Raw genomic sequence first — 13,074 nt, 5'->3', positions numbered from 1 at the left:
AGTTTTAATAACTTTGTGCATTAAACAAAGAGTGTGTACATTCACACAATTAATGTTTCATATACACCCTGAACGTCATTTAATACAATATTTTTAATATCTTTGTGTATTAAACATTGTTTGTGTACATTGAGTCATCAGAAAACAAAGGTTTCACTATCTCAGTCTCACTCAAAAAATTCCGTATTTCGGAATATTTGGATATGGGATACTCAACCTGTATTATAGATCCACTGGATCTGGCCACTTACACAGGAACAGGCCCAGATCAGGATTATTTTACGAACTATCCATATGTATCGACATTTACATGGGTGAGGTATCTGCTCAATTAAGTAATATGATTTTTATTTTATTTTTTTACCTTCTATATTTATTCTGAATATCATTACTGATATATGAATTGTATGCTTTTTTAATATTAAATGCACAATTATTTCTATCCAAGTAATGTGATTTTTTTTAAACTACTGTATATATGCTAGGGAGAAATACATAACATCAGATCAATATTCTTGTGAAAGTCTGTCTATAATATCCAAATTTATTTGAATTTACTTTTTTTTTTTTTAAAGCACTTAATTAACAAACACATGTAAATGACAACTTTATAAAAGTAAACTAATCATGGGCTGGTCATCTGCCAGACCACCTTCTATATTACCCCTTTCACACCGCACAAATAACCCGGTATCGACTCGGCATATTGCCGGGTTGACACGGGTCAGTGTGCGGTGCAAAAGAGTCATGTCGGAAAACCCGGGTCGCCTGACCCGGCAATTCAACCCGGGAATAAAGCAGTGTTATTCCCGGGTTGAATTCCAGGGTCAATGGCAGCATAAACGGGCTCCCGGGTCGATGCGACATGGCCTCGTTCACTACAACAGGGAGAGGCGGCATGGAGATGATCTAATCTCCCAGTGTCGCCTCCGCTGCCGGCTCCACCCCCCGCTGCTATGGCAACCTGCCAGGCATATTGCCGGGTCGGGTGAAGCCAGCAGCAGCGTCCAATGCCGGATCCCACCCGGGAAGGACCCGTTTCCAACTCCCGGGTGGGATCCGGCATTGGCGTTGTGAAAGGGGTATAACTTTGGGCAGGGTGGGAGGCGCTGACAGTCCCACTTCAGCTTTAACTCTACCTTTAAAGCAGCAGTCTGTTTAGTTTACATCACTACTGCTGCAAATAGAAGCCACTGCTGCTTTACTATGCTGTTTTTATTAATTTTTTGCAGGGAGCAGCACTGCTCTTTCATTTGCACAATGAAGACACTCACCACCACCTAGAGTGGGATAAAGGATAAGAGAACTTATTTGCTGGATTTTGTGGGCAGGATACTACAGTTCTACACGGGAGGAATGAGACTCGTAATCATGGCAGAAGGCTGTATCAAGCATGGGGGCTATTAACATGCACAACTGGATGTACGTGGTGGTCAAGGTGCTTGCTTTAGGCACAAGGTTCTTATGCGGTACAGAAGATTGTAATAGGACTGCGGTGGGTTGAAGCAGAAGTTTTATATTGTGCACAGGGCTGTACCAATGGTAATGTAGTTGTGGGGGTACTGCAGTTGCTAATCTTGGCACAAGACTATGGTGGAGATTTATCAACGCTTGGAGAGAGATAAAGTAATAACAGATCAGCTCCTACTGTAACTTCCATGTTACAGGCTGTTTAAAAAATGACAGAAGACTGATACATTATCTCTCTCCAAGCTTTGATTAATCTCCCCTATGCAAGGTTTGCATGAGGCCTTAATACTTTTGTTGTCCCATGCACAGCAAATAGTACCCTTTTTTTTTTTTTACACAACACCACACATGCTATTAACTTTTTTGCAACCTTATACATGCTCCATTCTATCTGGCCATCACCCACACAAATGTGACCCCGCCATTCAGAAGAAGTTTAACACCATGATTGTAAGTTCCACTAATGCCCTGTGCAATTTATCTAACCAGCTCTTGGATGTGCAAATGTATCTCCATCTTGATGATGTGAGCACTAGGAAGTATTAATCATTAGTCATCAAGGTTTCATCAACATGGTTAAAAAACTGCAGTTTTCTGCTTACTTTATGTTCGGATTCAGAACATGACACTTAAAATGTTCCATCGTGGGTTTTTTTTTTTCTATCTAAAAAAAATGTGACTTATCTTGAAAAATTATTTCAAGTTTTTTAAAGGACTCACGCAGTTGTTTGAAATCAAACTACTTCCCATTTCTTTCTGGTGTACATGGGAAGGAACAGCAATTGCAAACAGTTTGCATTGTTAAAATTCTTACTATGTTGAAGGCATTTACATAAGACCATCCAGGTGGGATTGGTGCTAGAGATCAGATTTTTACATGGCAATGGACATTTCTCTCTCCGTTTCAGATAGCCATTCTTGAGTGTGTTGCTACATAGATGCAGAAGAAAGACTAATAGGCCCTACACACTGGCCGATTTGTTTGAAAGATATGAATGATCTCGTTCATAAATGAACGAGAACTCGTTCATATCTTTCAGTGTGGAGGCTCCAGCGATGAACGATGCGCGGCCCCGCGCTCGTTCATCGCTGGTCCCCCATCGGCTGTGCATGCAGGCCAATATGGACGATCTCGTCCATATTTGCCTGCACTTCAATGGAGCCGCGTGACGGGGGGAGTGAAGAAACTTCACTCCCCCCGTCACTGCCCTCCCGCCGCCGGGTCGCTCGTCGGCCGTATCCGCCGTCGGGCAGCTCGGCGGCGGATCGGCCAGTGTGTAGGGCCCTTAAGAGCTCTCCCACATAACAAGCACTCTGTCCACCCCATGATAGCTAGCCGATCTAACAAGTGTGTTCCCTATTACACTTGCCATCAGGCTGCTGATATTCCTCCTGAATACTGACCCAGCCCCAGTACTTTCTAGGTCACAGATGTAATCCAGGTTGCCTCATATCTCTCCCTCCTCATTTGCTCTTGAATGTGGTACCCTTCTTGTCAATCTTTATGTTACTTGTTTTTAGAATGTATGTTTTTGTCCATAGTTTCTACTTTGTGATAACGTATCTACCTATAGGGCGTATCCTACAGCTGGCAGCAGTTTACCGTACGGTAAAAACAGGCTAATATCGCCGATATTAGCCGGATGTTAATATCGAGCTATCCTATTGTAGCCTGTTTTTGCTGTGCGGCAAACTACCACTATGGGCCAATAACACATGGGTTCCGCAATAAATTCCCGGACCCATGTGTTATCGCCACACAAACGGGTATCCTGAAGCTGCTTATCAGGGATTATGCTTTGCATGCATAATCCCCAATAAATGCCAGCATCAGGGAAATCAGTACTATTGGGGCTAATAGTAAGTGATGTGCATCGGACATTTTTCGGGTTTTGGTTTTAGATTCGGTTCCGCGGCCGTGTTTTGGATTCGGACGCGTTTGGCAAAACCTCCCTGAAAATTTTTTGTCGGATTCGGGTGTGTTTTGGATTCGGGTGTTTTGTTTTTTTACAAAAAACCCTCAAAAGCAGCTTAAATCATAAAATTTGGGGGTAATTTTGATCCCGTAGTATTATTTACCTCAATAACCATAATTTACACTCATTTTCAGTCTATTCTGAACACCTCACACCTCACAATATTATTTTTAGTCCTAAAATTTGCACCGAGGTCGCTGGATGGCTAACCTAAGTGACACAAGTGGCCGACACAAACACCTGGCCCATCTAGGAGTGGCACTGCAGTGTCAGACAGGATGGCACTTCAAAAAAATTGTCCCCAAACAGCACATGATGCAAAGAAAAATGAAAGAAAAAAGAGGTGCAAGATGGAATTGTCCTTGGGCCCTCCCACCCACCCTTATGTTGTATAAACAGGACATGCACACTTTAACGAACCCATCATTTCAGCGACAGGGTCTGCCACACGACTGTGACTGAAATGACTGGTTGGTTTGGGCCCCCACCAAAAAAAGAAGCAATCAATCTCTCCTTGCTCAAACTGGCTCTACAGAGGCAAGATGTCCACCTCATTATCATCCTCCGATTCCTCACCCCTTTCACTGTGTACATCCCCATCCTCACAGATTATTCATTCGTCCCCACTGGAATCCACCATCTCAGGTCCCTGTGTACTTTCTGGAGGCAATTGCTGCTGGTGAATGTCTCCACGGAGGAATTGATTATAATTAATTTTGATGAACATCATCTTCTCCACATTTTCTGGAAGTAACCTCGTACGCCGATTGCTGACAAGGTGAGCGGCTGCACTAAACACTCTTTCGGAGTACACACTGGAGGGAGGGCAACTTAGGTAGAATAAAGCCAGTTTGTGCAAGGGCCTCCAAATTGCCTCTTTATCCTGCCAGTATACGTACGGACTGTCTGATGTGCCTACTTGGATGCGGTCACTCATATAATCCTCCACCATTCTTTCAATGGTGAGAGAATCATATGCAGTGACAGTAGACGACATGTCAGTAATCGTTGGCAGGTCCTTCAGTCCGGACCAGATGTCAGCACTCGCTCCAGACTGCCCTGCATCACCGCCAGCAGGTGGGCTCGGAATTATTAGGCTTTTCCTCGCACCCCCAGTTGCGGGAGAATGTGAAGGAGGAGATGTTGACGGGTCACGTTCCGCTTGACTTGACAATTTTCTCACCAGCAGGTCTTTGAACCTCAGCAGACTTGTGTCTGCCGGAAAGAGAGATACAAGGTAGGTTTTAAATCTAGGATCGAGCACGGTGGCCAAAATGTAGTGCTCTGATTTCAACAGATTGACCACCCGTGAATCCTGGTTAAGCGAATGAAGGGATCCATCCACAAGTCCCACATGCCTAGCGGAATCGCTCTGTTTTAGCTCCTCCTTCAATGTCTCCAGCTTCTTCTGCAAAAGCCTGATGAGGGGAATGACCTGACTCAGGCTGGCAGTGTCTGAACTGACTTCACGTGTGGCAAGTTCAAAGGGTTGCAGAACCTTGCACAACGTTGAAATCATTCTCCACTGCGCTTGAGTCAGGTGCATTCCCCCTCCTTTGCCTATATCGTGGCCAGATGTATAGGCTTGAATGGCCTTTTGCTGCTCCTCCATCCTCTGAAGCATATAGAGGGTTGAATTCCACCTCGTTACCACCTCTTGCTTCAGATGATGGCAGGGCAGGTTCAGGAATGTTTGGTGGTGCTCCAGTCTTCGGCACGCGGTGGCTGAATGCCGAAAGTGGCCCGCAATTCTTCGGGCCACCGACAGCATCTCTTGCACGCCCCTGTCGTTTTTTAAATAATTCTGCACCACCAAATTCAATGTATGTGCAATACATGGGACGTGCTGGAATTTGCCCAGATGTAATGCACGCACAATATTGCTGGCGTTGTCCGATGTCACAAATCCCCAGGAGAGTCCAATTGGGGTAAGCCATTCTGCGATGATGTTCCTCAGTTTCCGTAAGAGGTTGTCAGCTGTGTGCCTCTTCTGGAAAGCGGTGATACAAAGCGTAGCCTGCCTAGGAACGAGTTGGCGTTTGCGAGATGCTGCTACTGGTGCCGCCGCTGCTGTTCTTGCTGCGGGAGGCAATACATCTACCCAGTGGGCTGTCACAGTCATATAGTCCTGAGTCTGCCCTGCTCCACATGTCCGTGGTTAAGTGGACATTGGGTACAACTGCATTTTTTAGGACACTGGTGACTCTTTTTCTGAGGTCTGTGTACATTTTCGGTATCGCCTGCCTAGAGAAATGGAACCTAGATGGTATTTGGTATCAGGGACACAGTACCTCAATCAAGTCTCTAGTTGCCTCTGAATTAACGGTGGATACCGGAACCACGTTTCTCACCGCCAAGGCCTGAGTTATCTGCTTTGCAGCAGGATGACTGCTGTGATATTTCATTTTCCTCGCAAAGGACTGTTCGACAGTCAATTGCTTACTGGAAGTAGTACAAGTGGTCTTCCGACTTCCCCTCTGGGATGACGATCGACTCCCAGCAGCAACAACAGCAGCGCCAGCAGCAGTAGGCGTTACACTCAAGGATGCATCGGAGGAATCCCAGGCAGGAGAGGACTCGTCAGACTTGCCAGTGATATGGCCTGCAGGACTATTGGCTTTCCTGTGTAAGGAGGAAATTGACACTGAGGGAGTTGGTGGTGTGGTTTGCAGGAGCTTGGTTACAAGAGGAAGGGATTTAGTGGTCAGTGTACTCCTTCCGCTGTCACCCAAAGTTTTTGAACTTGTCACTGACTTCTGATGAATGCGGTCCAGGTGACGTATAAGGGAGGATGTTCCTAGGTGGTTAACGTCCTTACCCCTACTTATTACAGCTTGACAAAGGCAACACACGGCTTGACACCTGTTGTCCGCATTTGTGTTGAAATAATTCCACACCAAAGAGCTGATTTTTTTTGTATTTTGACCAGGCATGTCAATGGCTATATTCGTCCCACGGACAACAGGTGTCTCCCCTGGTGCCTGACTTAAACAAACCACCTCACCATCAGAATCCTCCTTGTCAATTTCCTCCCCAGCGCCAGCAACACCCATATCCTCATCCTGGTGTACTTCAACAGTGACATCTTCAATTTGACTATCAGGAAGTGGACTGCGGGTGCTCCTTCCAGCACTTGCAGGGGGCGTGCAAATGGTGGAAGGCGCAAGCTCTTCCCGTCCAGTGTTGGGAAGGTCAGGCATCGCAACCGACACAATTGGACTCTCCTTGGGGATTTGTGATTTAGAAGAACGCACAGTTCTTTGCTGTGCTTTTGCCAGCTTAAGTCTTTTCATTTTTCTAGCGAGAGGATGAGTGCTTCCATCCTCATGTGAATCTGAACCACTAGCCATGAACATAGGCCAGGGCCTCAGCCGTTCCTTGCCACTCCGTGTCGTAAATGGCATATTGGCAAGTTTACGCTTCTCATCAGACGCTTTCAAGTTTGATTTTTGGGTCATTTTACTGAACTTTTGTTTTTTGGATTTTACATGCTCTCTACTATGACATTGGGCATCGGCCTTGGCAGACGACGTTGATGGCATTTCATCGTCTCGGCCATGACTAGTGGCAGCAGCTTCAGCACGAGGTGGAAGTGGATCTTGATCTTTCCCTATTTTAACCTCCACATTTTTGTTCTCCATTTTTCAATGTGTGGAATTATATGCCAGTATCAATAGCAATGGCCTACTACTATATATACTGCGCACAACTGAAATGCACCACAGGTATGGATGGATAGTATACTTGACGACACAGAGGTAGGTACAGCAGTGGCCTACTGTACCGTACTGCTATATATTATATACTGGTGGTCAGCAAACTGTGCTAAACTGAAATTAACCACAGGTATGGATGGATAGTATACTTGACGACACAGAGGTAGGTACAGCAGTGGCCTACTGTACCGTACTCCTATATATTACATACTGGTGGTCAGCAAAATTATGCACTGTACTCCTACTATATACTGTCTACAATGCAGCACAGATATGGAGTGTTTTTCAGGCAGACAACGTATACTGGTGGTCACTGGTCAGCAAAACTCTGCACTGTACTCCTCCTATATAATATTATACTGGTGGTCCCCAGTCCCCACAATAAAGCAGCACACTGAGCACAGATATGGAGTGTTTTTCAGGCAGACAACGTATACTGGTGGTCACTGTCAGCAAAACTCTGCACTGTACTCCTGCTATATAATACAGCTGCTCCCGAGTCCCCACAATTAAGCAGTGTGAGCACAGATATATGCAGCACACTGAGCACAGATAAGGAGCGTTTTTTTCAGGCAGAGAACGGATAAAACTGGTGGTCACTGATCAGCAAAACTCTGCACTGTACTCCTCCTATATTATACAGCTGCTCCCCAGTCCTCCCCACAATTAAGCACAATCAAGTTCAACAATAAACGGAGAGGACGCCAGCCACGTCCTCTCCCTAACATTTCCAATGCACGAGTGAAAATGGCGGCGACGCGCGGCTGCTTATATAGAGTCCAAATCTCGCGGGAATTCGACAGTGGGATGATGACGTTCGGGCGCGCTCGGGTTAACCGAGACATACGGGAGAATCAGAGTATGCCTCGGACCCGTGTAAAATGGGTGAAGTTCAGGGGGGTTCGGTTTCCGAGGAACCGAACTTTGCTCATCTCTAAATAGTATAGCCCCTGGTGAACATACCGCAGTAAATTAATGTACTGTATAGCATGCTATGTGAGACTGATAGACCAAGGGGAATAAGAATAGTATGGCTGTTGAAATTCCAATGTCCTGGCTAGAACCGGCCACTTAGAAGATTGTTATTTCTAACACAAACTGAGGAATTTTCAAAGAAGAGTAAGGTTAATATTTAATACAATCTCAGCGCTACACACAAATGAACTTGCTATTCTTGTTTCTCCATCTAACTGGGGGGAATCCACCACTCCAGAAGAGCAAGAGTCACCTGAGCCCGTTGCTAGTCCAGTTACATTATGCAATCCCAATTAAAGTCCCAAGCAAGACCTAAAAAAAACCCACACACTTAATACTCATTTAGACATCAGATCCGGAAAATTACCGGGTCTAGCACGCGGAAAAATTCCCAGGTCTGAGTTCCATAACTCTGGTCGAGAGAAGGGTTGTGGATTCAGACATACCAAAATCCCGGGTTGATGCGCGTTCGCTTGCATAAACCTGGGATTTTGATGCATGTCTGAAAGTGGTATAACTGCGCAAAGTGAGCGAAATGACTTTGCTAGGGATTTGAAACCATCAAAGCAGCAGGCTGAAGTATTAGTATCCAGGTTGCTCCATTTTGCTGCTAAAGACACAGATTTCTGTGTTTAAGAAACATGAAAAACTTGCAATGTAATTTTCCCTTTGTGTCTGCAAAGATGTAAATGGACTGATGAATGAACCATAGTCTCAGCATAATCCTGAAAAATGAAAAAGAATCCCTGATTCTTGTAAACAGAGTTTAAAAGCCATGTTACTACATAATGGGAAAAACAAACCATCAGTACCAGTGTCTTAGGAAGATGCTATGAAAGAAACTTGTGATGCCATGCCAACCTTCTTCAATGCTATCAACTATTATACATACACACATACATACATACATACATACATACATACATACACACACACCTATTATATATTTTGCTAGTAAATTTGTGTTGGTTGGAAAGGTACTGCCTAGTTGCTTGACTGCAGGGTGGTTTTACCAGGTATTGTTGTTTTCTGTGATTATAGGGTTAGTCAATTAAGACAGCCGTATTATATTGTGAATGACTGACCTAAGAGAGAAGAGTTTGTCCCAGAAAGCACAATAACAAGTATGCACTTTTAGTGAAACCCGAGATGGTTCTTATCCCTAAATGACATATTAAATTAGGTCTCATGAAAAAAAAAAAATTATAAAGGCTATAAACAAAAATGGTGAAGGTTTTTAGTATTTAATAGACCAGTTTCCAAAAATGAGTGATGCCAAGTGGAAGGAAGGTAAATTTATGAGCTCTCAAATTAGACTACTTAAAAAAATAAAAAACCCTTTAGCGATAAACGTAAAGCAGAAGATTTAGCTGCATTGAAATCTTTCAGATCTGTGGTTGGTTGGTTGTCAGGAAATAATAAAGCAGAAAAGTACAGTATAATGAGCTGAATTACTGAATGACTATAATAAGTTAGAATGCCTGTCGTGTATCAGTGAAAATACATTTCTTACACTCTTTCCAGACAATTTGCCAGCTGTAAGTGATGAGCAGGGGGAACAACCATAGCTTGATTTATCACACCTATTGTGTGGTAATTTCACTTAGCGCATATCTATTCAAGCTCCCGATTCACAACAAATTCAACTGGAAAAACCACCTGCTCAGCAATTCTGATTAATAGCAGTTTTACGTGTGGGGGAAAGTGGGAAAATCAGCCGGTATCCTAAAAAAGGTGCAAACAGATATTAGCTAAAAGTACAGACATCCCAAATTGACCAGTAGCAAAATATCAGATTTCAAAAGGCTGATTTTCTCATTTTCAGTTTAAAAATTATTTATAAAAAGAAAGTGTTTTTCAGTAAATAAATAGTCTACATTAATTTGGGGTGCATAAACATTCCTGCAAGTTGATTTTGTGTAATTTAAGCAATTTTTTTAAACTGTAACTCCCACCTACAATCTTAAACACCTGTCCCATCCAGAGAACCGCATGTCTTTATACTCGTTATTCTGTACTTTTCAAAATATAACCCCACACAACTTTCAATAGGATTTAACACACAAAACTGTTAAATCCTATTGAAAGTTAATGCGAGATAGCTTGCACAGATAATTGGGTGGCAAAAAATGTGTGTCTGCCCACGTTAACTTGCAAAACAGGTTAACGTGCTAATTGGATATGCCTCGGTGACATAAAAACATGAAAAACTTTTTTTCTGCCAAAATCGTGTTAGTCCAAATAACCATATTTCCTTCATGTTGCCAAAAACAAGCTTGAAATGGTTAACTTGTGAAGTAATAATGCTGGGTACACACTAAACGATGTGTGTACCCAGCGACATCATGATACATTGCGCCGTCCATACACACTGCACAATTAAGTGGACGATGGCGCGATGTACCATTCCATGCCGCATTTAGCAGCGTGGCGTCGGTCATTGCATTGTCTCATCTGCTGTGCACCGCAGTGATGATTTATATTTAGGAAGGTAGCATATCATTTTAAATTATTAATCCTTGGACTGCACTTGCTAGTATCACAAAGTAATTTTATTTACTTTCTGTTTTGATTCACTTGTCTCTCTAGTCAGAATATTGAACATTACTGTTGCTGTATGCATTGCTCTACATCATGCATGTTACATATACATATTTTATGTAATCTATTGTAGTTATTTATTACAAATACAGTTTACATTCCAGTCAAGTAATTACTGATTTATACTAAGAACATTCAGATTTCATTTGTCTATATTGCACTATTGCACACACACACACACACACACACACACACACACAGTATATAAACTGGTAAATGAACTTGGAAAAAGGCAGTGTCAGAGGGTCATAATAAGATAAAATCTCTCTCACATTCACTTGTTTAAAGAATTTGTGGGTTTACTTATACAAGTTATTCCGGTCATGAATTTAAGTATAAACTACATAGTTTTATCAAAAACGGCTTCTTGTTTGGCCAAATAATTAGTGCATATCTCTCAATAAGCCATGCTCAGGCTATATAATATAGCTTTTGCTGTGTGGTGACATACACTTCTGTGACCTGGAGAAAACTACGATCCTGGGTCTGACAAGGTGGAATAGTGTTGTTGAATTATGGGGCTGATGCAGAGTTGGTCGTAAAACAGGCAGGAATTATACACACAAAACTAGCTCATTCCTGCCCATATGCAGAGCTCAACATGCGTTCCAGTTGGCAACAGAAGCTTTAGTGCCTGCGTTACGCCAGACACTTACATATCACTTAGGCTTATTATGTTTACCATTTATTTTATGCATAACAAATTATCAATTAAACTACAAAAACCTCTCTAATGCAGCAGAAACAACCCATGGTCTCTCCTATGCATAAGGACAAAACAAACAAAACAAACAAAAAAAAAAAAAACACCACAACACACAAGTGCTTAAATACTCCACGAAAGCATAATCTATGTAGTAATACCCAGTAGAGGTCAGGATTCAGTCCGGTGGTATTTCACCGGCTGTCAGGGATTCCGGCGTTGGTTTCCTGAACGCTGGCATTCCGACAGCTGGAATTTTAACTGCATCCCCTATGTCCGACTGACAAAGAAAGCATTGTCAAAAAAGTGATGACAAATGATACTCTAGTGCCAGTGACCATCATCTTCTTCTTCTATAATTTGCACCTGTCTCAGATCACCAGCAAACTACGGCTTTTCCAGGTGCATAGATAGTCTTTTCCTGGTCTGCATGTGTTTTCTTAATTGTGTAAAACAATCAGATTAGTGCTATTTGGCCTTGCTTGTGTTGTGTAATCTCTCAGAGAAGCAACCTTTCTATAGTCAATCTGGGGGTCATTCCGAGTTGATCGCTTGCTAGCTACTTTTAGCAGCCGTGCAAACGCATAGTCGCCGCCCACAGGGGAGTGTATTTTCGCTTTGCAAGTGTGCGAATGCGTGTGCAGCCGAGCGGGACGAAAAAGTTTTTTGCAGTTTCAGAGTAGCAATGGACTTACTCAGCCCTTGCGATCACTTCAGTCTTTTTGGTCCCAGAATTGACGTCAGACACCCGCCCTGCAAACGCCTGCGTTTTTCCAAATACTCCCTGAAAACGGTCAGTTGACACTCATAAACACCCTCTTCCTGTCAATCTCCTTGCGATCGGCTGTGCGAATGGATTCTTCGTTAAATCCATCGCCCAGGAACGATTCGCTTTGTACCCGTATGACACGTGTGCGCATTGCGGTGCATACGCATGCGCAGTAGTAACCTGTTCGCTGCAAAAAACTGCAGCGAGTGATCAACTCGGAATGACCCACTCTCTGTGGCCAACATATCACTGCTACTTGCATTTTGCCTTCATATTTCCCTGCAAACAATGGCCCTCATTCCGAGTTGTTCGCTCGTTCTTTTTCATCGCATCGCAGTGAAAATCCGCTTAGTACGCATGCGCAAAGTTCGCACTGCGACTGCGCCAAGTAACTTTACTATGAAGAAAGTATTTTTACTCACGGCTTTTTCTTCGCTCCGGCGATCGTAATGTGATTGACAGGAAATGGGTGTTACTGGGCGGAAACACGGCGTTTCAGGGGCGTGTGGCTGAAAACGCTACCGTTTCCGGGAAAAACGCAGGAGTGGCCGGGGAAACGGTGGGAGTGCCTGGGCGAACGCTGGGTGTGTTTGTGACGTCAACCAGGAACGACAAGCACTGAACTGATCGCACAGGCAGAGTAAGTCTGAAGCTACTCTGAAACTGCTAAGTAGTTAGTAATCGCAATATTGCGAATACATCGGTCGCAATTTTAAGAAGCTAAGATTCACTCCCAGTAGGCGGCGGCTTAGCGTGTGTAACTCTGCTAAATTCGCCTTGCGACCGATCAACTCGGAATGAGGGCCAATAAGCATTGTTCTGCTAAACACAAATGCCTTTAAGTCATTTTGTCACTATCACCCT

The 13,074-nt window shown here is 43.5% G+C and overlaps 1 protein-coding gene across 2 annotated transcripts in view; it reads right to left on the bottom strand.

The window, feature by feature from the left end:
- The window catches only part of JAK2 (Janus kinase 2), a 457,412-nt gene that overhangs the window by 442,822 nt on the left and 1,516 nt on the right, over positions 1 to 13,074 (bottom strand). The window lies entirely within an intron of this gene.

Source organism: Pseudophryne corroboree, chromosome 1, assembly GCF_028390025.1.
Source record: "Pseudophryne corroboree isolate aPseCor3 chromosome 1, aPseCor3.hap2, whole genome shotgun sequence".
Taxonomy (NCBI): Eukaryota; Metazoa; Chordata; class Amphibia; order Anura; family Myobatrachidae; genus Pseudophryne; species Pseudophryne corroboree.
This window is presented reverse-complemented; position numbering and strand designations above follow the sequence as displayed.